We start from the raw sequence: 12,599 nt of genomic DNA, 5'->3' as shown, positions 1-12,599 counted from the left end.
TGGTGACTGGCGATGAAAAATGGGTCACATACGAGAACAACAGCCGAAAAAGATCGTGGTCCAATCGCGGTGGGCCGGCCCAAACGATCGCCAAGCGTGGATTAACGGCCAAGAAGGTTTTATTGTGTGTTTGGTGGGATTGGAAGGGAATCATCCATTATGAGCTGCTCCCATCGGGGCAAACACTTAATTCGGACCTCTATTGTCAACAACTGACCAGACTGAAGCAGGCGATCGACCAGAAGCGGCCAGAATTGGCCAATAGGAAAGGTGTTGTGTTCCATCAAGACAACGCCAGGCCGCACACATCTTTAACGACGCGTCAGAAGCTCCGAGAGCTTGGCTGGGAGGTTCTATCGCATCCGCCGTACAGTCCAGACCTGGCACCAAGCGATTATCACCTTTTTAAGTTTTTGCAAAATTTTCTTGATGGTACAAAACTGGCCTCAAGAGAGGCTTGTGAAAATGAGCTGGTCAAGTTTTTTACCAATAGGGACGAGGACTTCTTCAACCGCGGAATTATGAAATTGCCTTCAAAATGGACAAAAGTAATCGAACAAAACGGCGCATATTTAATCTAAATCGAATAATCTTGACTATGTTAATTTCATCGTCGAAATAAAGCGAAAAAGCGCTCAGAACTTTTTACTTCACCTAATATTACGTTAATGGTTCGAATACTTTAAATAGAGTAGGTGTTAAACGATGGCATTCCTTGAATTTTTATTTATATTATTTTGGAATGATCTCACTCTAATTATAGAAACTACTCAAGCAAAAGTTAAATGTTCATTGGTGCAACACTCTCAAACGCAAAAGATCAGTAGCGCAATCTGCTTTCGTTGAAACAGGTCATAATCCTTGCAAGGGTCACGACTTGACCTTATAATACGAGATAGACTGATTTAACTATCTTTATTTAAACATGCTACTAAGGAGCTATTACCAGATTCTCTAACTTCACTTAATAATTCTTGCTGGTCTAATTAATTCGATCAAGATTATTCATCTTCCGTTCCGTATAGAGTATCCAAGCTAAATAGCATTTTTACCAACAACCATCGTTCCCGATTACGGAGTGTTTTCGATTTGGGAGAGAGCAAAGATATTACGTTACTTATAGAGCATAGTAATATACACTAAGCAAGCAAGGACAGGATCAGAATCGACGTCAAAGCTTCGGGGCATCGTTCGATATTTTAACGAGGACAAGCTCGGTCGTTTAACGCGACCGAATCCCATGACAAATCTGTCGACGTTGGAGAGCGTCGCGAAGCGTATTACAGAAGCAGAGTCCTTGACTGTGTTTCGCGTGGAATCCCTAAACTAAACTATACCTCATCCCTATCGGAGAACAAGCATCCCTACCCTCAGGAAAGCAAGCTTAATGCCTCGGAAAAAATAACACACGCACACACACATACGCGTGTTTCGTTCGCTCTCGTTTTCGTGTGCATCCCCCACGAGCGTCGAGGAGCCGTGCGTGTCTCCCGTGTCCTTTTTTTGCCGGCGAAGAGGGTGGACATTTAGGGTGACAAAAAAGGACACTCTGTCTGCCGCAGGAAGCCCCCGGAACACGCTGGAATTTCGACCTCCCGCGCGATCGATCGAATCTGCATGTTTTTCTTCCTCGGGGAAAACGATATTGCCTTCGTACTATTGCTGAAGCGGCAATTGTTCAGGGGTTCGACGAGACCTCGCCAATCCCCATACCTTCGTTCTCTCCTTCTCTTTCCCAGCTCCCTGCTCCTCGTGTCGTCCGAAACGAAACTTCTTTCGCATCCATCGAGTTCGAGGAAAACGCGATTTAAGTTTGGCCGCGCTGTTTGTTACTGACAGTCCGCCAAGTACGTCTGGAAAGGATTTTCATTATGTAAACCGATGAATCGGTTCATTTCTCGTTTCCTTTTCGTTTCGTTAATGATCGTGCGATATGATATATTCTTTTGGCATGGAAAAACCAGGTACAGGTTAAGCATTCGTTAGTAGGCATATGCGAAAACGAAAGGGACTGAGAACGTTGGCTATTTTTGAATTATCCAAAATACAAGTAAGCTATCGTGTCTCTTTGTAATTAACGCCCTCCTATCAATCGTATTCCTATTCATCCTACAACTGCGATAAAATAAACGAAATACCAATTCCAAATCGAAGAATTTTACGCAAAACACCGTGAAACAAATGGGAAAGCCATTTTAGAACACCGATGACATTTATGAAAATTATTCCAGCTTCAATTAACGCGTAATTAATTAAGCAACCTAATTAACCGGCTTAATTGGCCCGGTAACCGAGCCACACCTTTCGAGTGGCGCATAGGTATGCCCAGGTCTGTATCCTCCCACCCGGTATCCCCGGGGTTACATCGTGACCGAAGTGTATCGCGCACCGATGTCTCTTTTCTTCTCTCTCGCTGTCTCCCTTTCTCACGTACACATGCGCGCGCGTACACATGGTTCATCGTCCGCACACACTTTGGTTCACCCGCATCAGCCAGCCGGTGCACGTGTGTCCGTCGTGTGTAATCCCCCACCAGGTCTGATTCCCCTGAATCGCCCCCACCCGCGGGTTGTGGGTGCGGCCTCGGCCATTTTGGTACCACCTACCCCTCACGCGCAGGTCCTCCACCCTTCTAGGGGATTTGATACACGTACGACGGCACACGTATACACACGAACGAGAATGTCGCGGGCTAGGCAGCACGAGGGCTCGATTGTGTCTGTGAACGCACGCGTGTGCGCGCGCTCTCGCGTGGAAAGGTGCTCGAAGTCGCGTTGGAAGCTGGAAGGGAGATCGAGGAGGTGGAAGGTGGAAGGTTCGTATAGGCGAGGGACGGGCGGGAAGGGGAAAGACGAGCTTATTTCAGAATCCAACGCACGAGGAGGAGAAGAGGAAGAAGAAGTAGTGGAAGAAGAAGAGGAGGAAAAAGAGGTGTCGTTTCGAGGAACGTCGAGGGTGGGGAACCGACTTAATTTCTGCCACCCCCTCCGACACATTTCCCTCCTCAGTCACCTTCCACCGTCACCACTCTCTTCCACCCCTCTCCACCCCCTTGTGTCCCCACGTCGCCGCCTCCCGTACCCTCGGGCCCGCTCGTTACACGTTCCTCGCCCGGTACGGGGTAACTTCTTCTTGGTAGAGCTCTTTGAAAGGGATTCAAAGGACTCAAGAGTTTGCTGATTATTTCTCCCGTTAATTTCTCGAGAGGCGGGCGAAGAGAATCGTTTCAGAGAATATTGTTAGAAAAGGATGATTCTCTTAGGAGAATGCCTTGTACTTTAACCGGCAGAATTATGTATAATGTTCTTCGGTTGCTACCTCGTTGGGTTTCATGGAATCCAGATGGCTGGTCCGAGTTTGTTCGAAGGGTAGGTTTTTGGTATTGATCAGTGGGTCGGGGTTTATTAACTCGTGGATGATATCGAGTGTTGAAAACTGACCGTGGCGGCAATCAACGGTGGAGAACGGTCGTCGTACTTGAAGAAACTGGGAGAAACCTACGCGACGTTCTTGTTCATAGATGGCGACACTTGTATTCCTTCAGGTTCCTTCGATATTATTTCTCCTCGATTATCACGAATTTGTATCTGTTTCGTAAAATACAGTAAACTCTCTTTGTATTTAATTGAAACTTATTATCAAACGTGTCCGTCATTAAAGCTTATGCTAATGTTAATCTCTAAACAGATAACATCAATATCTAAAATTGAATAAAAATTTCATCAAAATGGAAAGGTTTCAAATTTTCTAATCGAATTCGATTCATTCGTTCTATCCGCATTTTCGATATTTTACTCGATTTTAAAACCATTTTTCTCGAACGAGGAGAAAAATTTGTAAAACCAATTGTCAGAGGCACTGCTCGGTGAACACGCTTTCGAGAGCAATACGAGCTTAAAACTGTTTTCCTGCGAAGGAAACAACGATTCGCCAAACTTAAGCAGCGAACATGTCACGAAGCTCGCAAAATTTTACACGGAATTCGATATAAATTCCCTTCCTTTCTTCGAGACTTTCTGTCCTCGTCCAGCTTGCAACGTGTTTCCAAGAGGGTGTATAGGTTATAGCAAGGGACGAGGAAGCGTAAGTGCTTTTTGTCAGAAAAATTATATGATAGCTGGGAACGCGAGCTTTTTCCGCCTTCGTCCGCCATTCTCTCCACTTTCAGCGCTGGATTAGAAAATATGATTAGCTTCGTGCCGGGAGTTTATTCAGGCTACGAAACTGCACGGCGAAGGAGTGGCTGTCGCTCGTACCCTTCGGGTTTTATGGATGACCGTGGTCCCCTACGTGTCTCGACACGGGAAGTTTCTCGAAAACCGTTTCTCCATCCCTCTCCTCGCTAATTCCTACTATGTGTTGCCATTTTGTACTTCCTGCGCTAACTTTCTTTGTGGGAAAAACTTTTCTACGCAAAACAAGCTTTTATCTATACAACTACTTTACCAAATTGACTTTGGTAAGTTGGTAATTGACTTTTACCAAATTCCGAACGACACATCGTTGTGTATCTACAAAATTTCTGTAAGAAAAGCTACAGTAAAAGTTGTTCTTAACACAGAAATAATTAGTTCCTCTTTTATATCATGTTGTCCAAAATATTTAGAAAGAAATAATATAGGAATAATTTTAGAAGATGATGTTAGGAGTGACAGACGTTAAATTCGAAACAAAGGGATACCGTGAGTTCACTCGGGGTAATATAGGCAACGCACGTCTCTATATTTTTGCTTTCATTTTGCTTTCATAAACCTCTCTACTTTTGCCTGCTTCGTTTCATTCCTCTTACGGGGGACTCACTTTGCTTTGCTCTCCATCTTTCTAACCCTCGCGAAAACTACCCCCTTTTTCCTTCTTGTTCGAAACGAATGACTCTGCAATGTAGCGTCGTGTGCTTGAATGGAGCAGCTAACGCAGTTCTCCGAATCGAAAGTTACCGTGCTCGTAAATGATGTTGCATGCATGCGCAAAATTTAGGAGAATGTTAACTACGGAAATAAAAAGGGTAGGCTTCTTAATATCAGAGGAAAAGAATAATACGTTATTATATTTAGACTCTTTTAGAAAGATCACGTACTATTCGTAGAAATGGCAACTGTGACTTTTATTTTCTAATACACCTCGAAAAATAATTCCACATAAAGCCACAAAATCGAATTTTTTATATAACAGCTAAAAATAATTTTATAAAAGTAATCTATTACCTACTGAATCAAATCGTGCGTATTTCGTAAAATTGTAAGCGTTAAAAATTGCTATGTGCAAACAGGCACGTGAAGATAAGTCAATCATAGCACTAAAAAAAGGGCCAGTCTATCATGGGAGAGACAAGTAACATAACAGTATGGGGAAACGCGGGGGTGAAGATGAGTATTTCCCAGAGGAGGATCCTTGGCTCGCCTCATCAGACGATCTCGCAGAGTGGCTCGAGCCCTTGGACTGCATAATAAAACCATGGCAATTTTTATCGAGCATCGTGATGTTCTGCTCAACCATTGTTCTGCTCACGACTATTGGATTCCCGGTATTCGGAGTTCATGCGATTTCTAGTATTCTTGTCGCGATGCCTCGCGACAGCTCGATGAAAACTTTCGAAATGCCACGAACCGTGGACGTGCGTGGAAAAAACTACAGGTTTTAGCGCGCCAAACTATAAAAGACTCGCTGAAATCGCTGAATCGGCTGCAGAAGTGTAGCAGCCGTTACACTCTGGTCGAATGAATCACGCAGAATCAGTCCGAAACATGTTTCCTGGGAAATCTCTGTGCCCGTGTGTAAATTAAACGTGAAAAATCGTTTCCACTAATCAATTACGAAATTGCAAATGGAACGATAAATAGAAATTTAATGATCGAATTAGTAGAGGCTTAAAAGTGTGAGGTGCCTAGCAACTGTAAAAAGCTCGTGATTGTTCACTGTTACTTATTCTTATTAAAACTTGTGATCGAACATAACTTATGTATATACCAAAAATGTTGATAAAACGATTTATTCCACGTGCATACGACTTGCGACTCGACCTTAAAATACAATGACGTTGAAAACGCAGCACATAGCCTCGGTTTCTTAACACGGCCGATTCCAAAGTCATCCAGCTAAGCAATAATAACGGACAAGGCTCGCACAGAGGGTGAAACAGAAATTATTAAGCGCGAAGTATCGACGTTACGTCACATTTTCTCGATATACTTTCAACGTGCCGCCGCTAAAATTAGATTCCAGAGACGCGAGTGGCAAGCGATGCATCGAGCGGGAAGAGTGATCGATGAAAAAAAAAAAAGGGCGATCGGTTTCAACCCCATCCATGAAGCGTGTTTGCGACCCCAGCGCATGAGAAACGATCCCCTCCCCCATCGTCGAATTTATATCGAGATCGAATTATTGATCTTTGCCAACGACGACCGATTGCTACGAATCCCATGTGTCGATTTTACGGTTTTAACGATCACCGACCCCGCAGCCGCTGCTCCTTTTTTTCTTGCCTCTCCTCTCTTTTTTTACGAGGTCCTGACTGCTGTAACGGTTTCGGTAGTCAGTCGCGATTTATCTACCTTCTGTCCTAGGGACACGCGAACACCGAGTAATTAATCTGGATCTAGAGATCTCGTTGAGTCCGAGCTACCAGATGCCTCGACCGTCTACCAACGATCGGTCAGTGTCCAGTTCTGTTTTAACTGCGGATTAAGGCAAACCTAGCCTAACTAGCTACGACGGGCGCGTTTGTTGACAGAAAGCATTAACAATTAATGTTCTTGTTTGGAATAGGTGACGTTTGTAGTCCGGTTTGCAAGTAACTGTTCTGACATTTGCCGCGTAGGATAATTCGATTATTTTGGGAAAATGTTTTATCCTTTAAAGCGAAATTCCTCGATATCTTAGTTGCTTTTTCAGATTTACGTGTTTATTCGATGTAAACGCGTGCGTTAATTAAATAAGCGGAAACAGCTATTCCTCTCTGTTCCAATAATTATATTTTTCATGTACACTTTTAATTGTGTACCTTTAATGTACAATACTAGAAATGGAGATCAAGATACTTGCTGTTATTACTATTCTTTTCCGACTTCCATCTCTTATTTGGCTCCTTTTCAACGATTCCGTGAGTGTCATACATCTAGTGGCATTTCCAAACAATTTAAAAATAAGGAAAACCATAGCCGAGTTACACCAGAGATTCTATATTAGAATATCGAACTCTGTCTTTATCATAAATTGATTATGATTGTTGTATATACTTTAAACCTACATCGCTAAAACGATATCTATATTAGACTTCGAGGTCATCTGAATAATTATAGAACAAGGTATATACCGTCTATAATAGTACGATTCCAACTTCATTCTTTCAGTTCTTATCCTTCGCATCCTCCTAGTTTCCTTCATCTAACGAAAGCTCGTTTTTACTAGTAACTTCTATTCCCTTCAAACCACTGTCACGTTGGCGTATTTTACGCGTCTCGAAATGATAATTCTCTGACGACGATTCCTTTGTAAGGGACTCCATCGGTAGCCTCTGTAAATAGAGCGACTGCGTAACATTTTACACTACATTGGCCCGGGTATCCAAAGTTATAGCTGGGTCTATAGAAGGCTGACTATATAACATCAGCATCAGAGAGACACGGTGATCTCAATTACTCGCAGTCACGTTTTCCAACGTCTCCGAAGGCACATTTCCAAACTTCGTCGGCAATATCGGCCGCATGAAATTCCATAAATTACACGCCATCCCCCGCCGCTGATCTTCTTGATGCTCGCCTCGATATTACAACGCTTCCCGTCATTATTGCCTGCGACGAGGAGAGAGGGGAAGAAAGGAACACGAATGGAGGGAGGAGAGAGGAGAAAAAAAAATGGTTCGGTGACGAGCGTGTCCGGTCGAAGACACGGCCCGAACCCCTTTTGAACGAGTGGACTCTAAACCCCACCCCGAGTTTCGAGCGGGCGCGTGATCTTTAAGGGGATGTATGTAAGTTGTGGGCGGGTGGAGGTGTCGGTGAGGGAGCAGAAGAGAGGTCGGCGGGCTAGCGAAACAAGCGAAGGCGTCGTGACGGTGTTGGTGGCACTGCTGATGTCCGTAGTGGTGGTGCTGATGGTGGGGCTGAGATGAAGCTACCCGGTGGTGGTGGTGTAAAATATGGATTTACTTCTCCTCCAGGGCCGAGGCTTTTCCTTCGGGCTCTATGTTCGCGAACGCGAATGTTCGCCTCTCTGTATGCGTTTACATACACTTCTTATATGTGTAAATACGTATGTACGAGTGTGTGTGTGTGTGTGTGTGTGTGTGTGTGTGTGTGTGTTTCTGGGCTCGTGTGACGTCACACGCACCGCTATCAGCCCCATTATGCGAGCTAGCGAAGGAAGAAAACGACGGTGAGTGGAGAGGGTGCCAGGACTCGTTTGTTAGACGGGGCTTGGAAATCCAGGGGGTGTTTTGTTACTGTTTTCTTTGCACTGTCACACGAGACGCCAGTGTTTTGTCTTCCTACGAGGAAAGAAGTTGCACCGTTAACAGGAAGCTCGTGGAAAGGGTGAAGTTGAAACCAGTCGGAGGCAATGCTTTGGTTAAGAGCGAATCCGGACTGCGCGTCTCTTCTTGCACCCATCGACGGTTTTCTCGATTCGCTACTCGCGACAGGTCGCGGGATAAATCGTATCATCGCGACACGGAATCTACCATCGTTGGAAGGGAAAGATTTCCTCACGAACATGCTCAGAAACAACGTTTTACTTTAATCGCACTTATTTATAATCGTTATTAAACGACAATGACTATGAAGTTTCCTCTCTGCGTATCCGTCAATTTACATACGAAATTAGCTTTCATTGAAATAGGAAGGGACCTCCAGCGAAGCTTTAACGAAGCTCGACGTATTCGCGGCTCGTGATAGCCGAGCCGGTTATATCCGAGGTACATCCCGACATGTACATCGACCCCTGCGTACACTGACATTCGATCTTCCGTCGACTATTTCCATCTTACATAGAGCCGAAGTATATAGAACCATGTAAAGCTCGTATACCTACGCGGGTAATTTAAAATGCGATTACTCGAAGGGTGTCCTTCGTAGGGGTAGCATTCGTTGGTGGACATAAGAATAGCTAATACGGAAATGGCGAAGGAAAGCCGGGGGTGGGAAAGAGGTGGCCGACGGAGGAGAAGAAGGAGGGGGAGCGGTTGGATGGCTGCCATTAAAAGATTTCATCCCTTCCCTCTCTCGCCCGCGGCACCCATATATAAGGGTGAGTAATCTGAGAGCCACCCCTCCTTTCTTATTTTCCTTCCTTCTTTTTCTCACTCTCCTCCTTCCCCTACGAGCCCGCGACTGGTCCTCGTGGTGTACGTTCACGAATACACGGAACACGGTCGACCACTCGCAGAAAAGCACCGGCTTCGCTGTATATAAGAGTTAGAATAGAGGGCCGGGTGTAAATTGTGAGAAACTGTGCATAGCTTCTATTTTCATGTTTTCGCGCGCAACTTGTATTATTTCTTTATGCGAGGTCTGATTTTAGAAGAAGGATACGTAACGAAGCTCGCTCATGGGGTGAACTTCTTTTCCAATAATCGTTAATACCGTTAGAGTTTCAGAGTTGGTGTCACGAGATTTTCGCGTGGAATGGATATTTATTTACATTTTACACATATTTCGACAGAGAATCGTGTTAATTGTCACTTTTGCTGGTTTCGCAGCAGTTTAGAAACTGTTTAACGTACAACTAATGAAACATATCGTTCTTTAACGTTCGTTAACAAACATGTTTAAAAGAACATTGCCAAACGATAATTACTCGACCGATTTTCGTCTACGTGTATCTACATGATACATTTACTTATCTACGTGTATCTATATTTTTACGAGCTTCTGGCACGAACCAAACATTTTGAGAGCATAGTAAAACTGTACTCGACGTTATTGCCAATAAAATATTTTCAACAAGTTCCTGCATCTCCCCATGCAGCGGGTTTAATTTTCCAAAAAATATGATTTACGTCCCGCATCTGTCCAATTATGCTTGCCGAGGGTAACGGGCGTTAGTTAAAATCGCAATGAAAGCCACCTGACGGAGGGGCAGTATACATAGCCGCGACATTCAGTTTTGAGATCGTATCCCCGGTACGCACACCAGCGCAAGAAGATGACACAGGCTCGCATAAGTTGAAGGAACGAGAACGGGAGAGAGCGCAGACACTGGCTGCACCTAAGGGATATGTAAGACCGACACACACGTACGGATTACAGAGGGTAGGATTGGCAGCTCTGATCAATATTCGATTTTTGAAATATCTTCCCCACCCCTCGGCCCATCGACGTCCTCGCCCTTGCCTGAGCGCGCCACCCGCCTCCAGCCGCCACCGAACACCGCCACCCCTCGCGGAACGTTCCTCGAAAGCTCGATACTCCATTTGTATTTTTAAACTGGAATCCCTATACACACACGGGCAGCGTGTGCACGTACACGTATACACGTGCAAGGCTACGTATACAGCGACAGAGGAAAGCGTCCTGCCACCACCATCGCCATTCGCCATCACCATTACCACCGCCGCCGGCGTCGTCCTACGTTACTCTCGTCTCCTCAACCCTCTTTCTTCTTCCTCTTCTTCTTCGTCTTCTTCCTCTTCGTCCGCTTCTTCTTGCTCTTCCCCGAGGTTCGTTCTCCTCCTCCCGTGGCTTTCCTCCTCTTCGTACTCTCCTCGCGAGAGACCTCCTCTCTTTCTTTTTTCCCTTGTGTGCGCCACCCACACACGCTTAACGAGCTGAACGCGTGGATGGGGATTCGTGTGATCGCATGTACGTCCCTGCTCTCGCGAGTGTGTACACCTATACGTGTGCGAGCAGAGTACACTCGGTGGAGGCCGGGGGCATACGATCCATCGGAATTTTAAGGAAATAGAAGGACACTCGATGCATACCATCGGTATGTAGTAATGCGCCGGTGTTAGTATGCGTGTCCGTTAACGTACGTATAGGTGTACGTGTTACAGGGCCGGCAATACCGGCTCGAAATGTTTCGAGGTGACAGAATCCTCTTTAGCTTGGCAGCCAGAGGGTTTGTATCGTTCCTCGGAAAAATCTGTATGCGCAATTGGTTTACAGACGGGTCTTAAATGCAAAAATTTCGCCAATCAGTCATGTTGATCTAAGATTCGTCTCTTGGTAAACGGTGTTCGTGCGTAAGGCAACCCGATTCGATATACGACTGGAGGACGATCGCAAACTCGAGGCGTCGTAGAGTCGTAAACCGGCGGAGTCATCGACGGGGCTCCTGGGAATGCGCGAGCATTACCGAGCGGATATTAATTTATTTTATCGTGGAATGCAATTTCAGGCATCGAGTTTTATAAGGGTTACTGGTGTATCGCAAATATGGGGGTGTCGTTGGATCAATTTTCAGTTTGCCCGAGACAGGAAAGTAGATTCTACCGGTCCTGTGTATCTTTATACACGTCAAGTCGACACAAACTCGGATACACTCGTGTGGACACACACGTACATACACAGGCTATCGTTGGTTCGCGTGTGCTCGCGTTTCATCGGGAATAGAGGGATGCAGGTACCTGTACTTGTAGTCGTAGGTACCTATACTCGTTCCTCTTTGCTCGGCGAATTGGAATTTCTCGCCGCGGATAGAATTCTTTTGCGAGAATCACGCGACGCCCACGACATACAAGACGTAGGTGTCAGGTTGCATGAGCTTATGCGCGCACACATACATGCGTCGGCTAGTGCCGGTTAAATGAATGCGATGACACTTCCGAATATTAGCTGCACAGCGGTTCGTGTAGAGTAAAACGACTCGCAGTTGCAGCGCGGATAAATCTTGGCGAATGATCAATAAGTTCGAGTGGAGAACTTTGTTACGAGATTGGAGGGGGGTGTTTTTAGAAGAGTGTTAAATGTATTGAAAATATGGTATGCGATATTTGTGAAAATAGATCGTCTGGAATTAGTAGATGTATATGATATTTTGATATCTACGTTGTTCAAAATACAGAAAGGCTCTTCGTTTTTCTATTTACTTTTATAATGAGCCTCAGATGCCAAACCGAACAACTCTACTTTTTGCTAATTTCTCAACAGTTAATGTTTAACACTCAAGAGACGAATGACTCGCGTAAAATCATTTATTGGAAAAAGATGGCATAAATAATAGTAAGAAAGTTCTAACGTATTCGCGCAATCATCATATTCCTGCATTTTTCAATCTACGGGGTTGAGCAATGTGATTTATGAACAGCTCAGTTGCAAGATACGTAATTTAAAAAGCGCGACATAGTCTACGCTTATTTACGCATTACCCTAAGTTCAACATTTTTCTAAAAAGCTTGACAATCCTGATTAATCCATAAATCTGTTAAAAAAGCAAACTCCATACTTAATTCACAATCAAACCGCATTTGCTCCTGTTTAACATCTAACAACCACCCACCTCAATTGCCTTTATATCTTTGCCACAAATAATCGACCCATTACCATTCATCAAGTATCGATAGACGTTTCGAAATTTCGTAACAGACCCGAGCGAGTCCCATGGAAAAGCCATAGGTTTGAGCGCGCTGCCCCTCTGCCGGTATGGGATGCACTTTGCGCAAC

This window comes from Bombus bifarius, unplaced genomic scaffold (genome assembly GCF_011952205.1).
Source record: "Bombus bifarius isolate JDL3187 unplaced genomic scaffold, Bbif_JDL3187 scf7180000007970, whole genome shotgun sequence".
In the NCBI taxonomy this organism is placed as follows: Eukaryota; Metazoa; Arthropoda; class Insecta; order Hymenoptera; family Apidae; genus Bombus; species Bombus bifarius.
Note: the sequence above shows the minus strand (reverse complement) of the source record.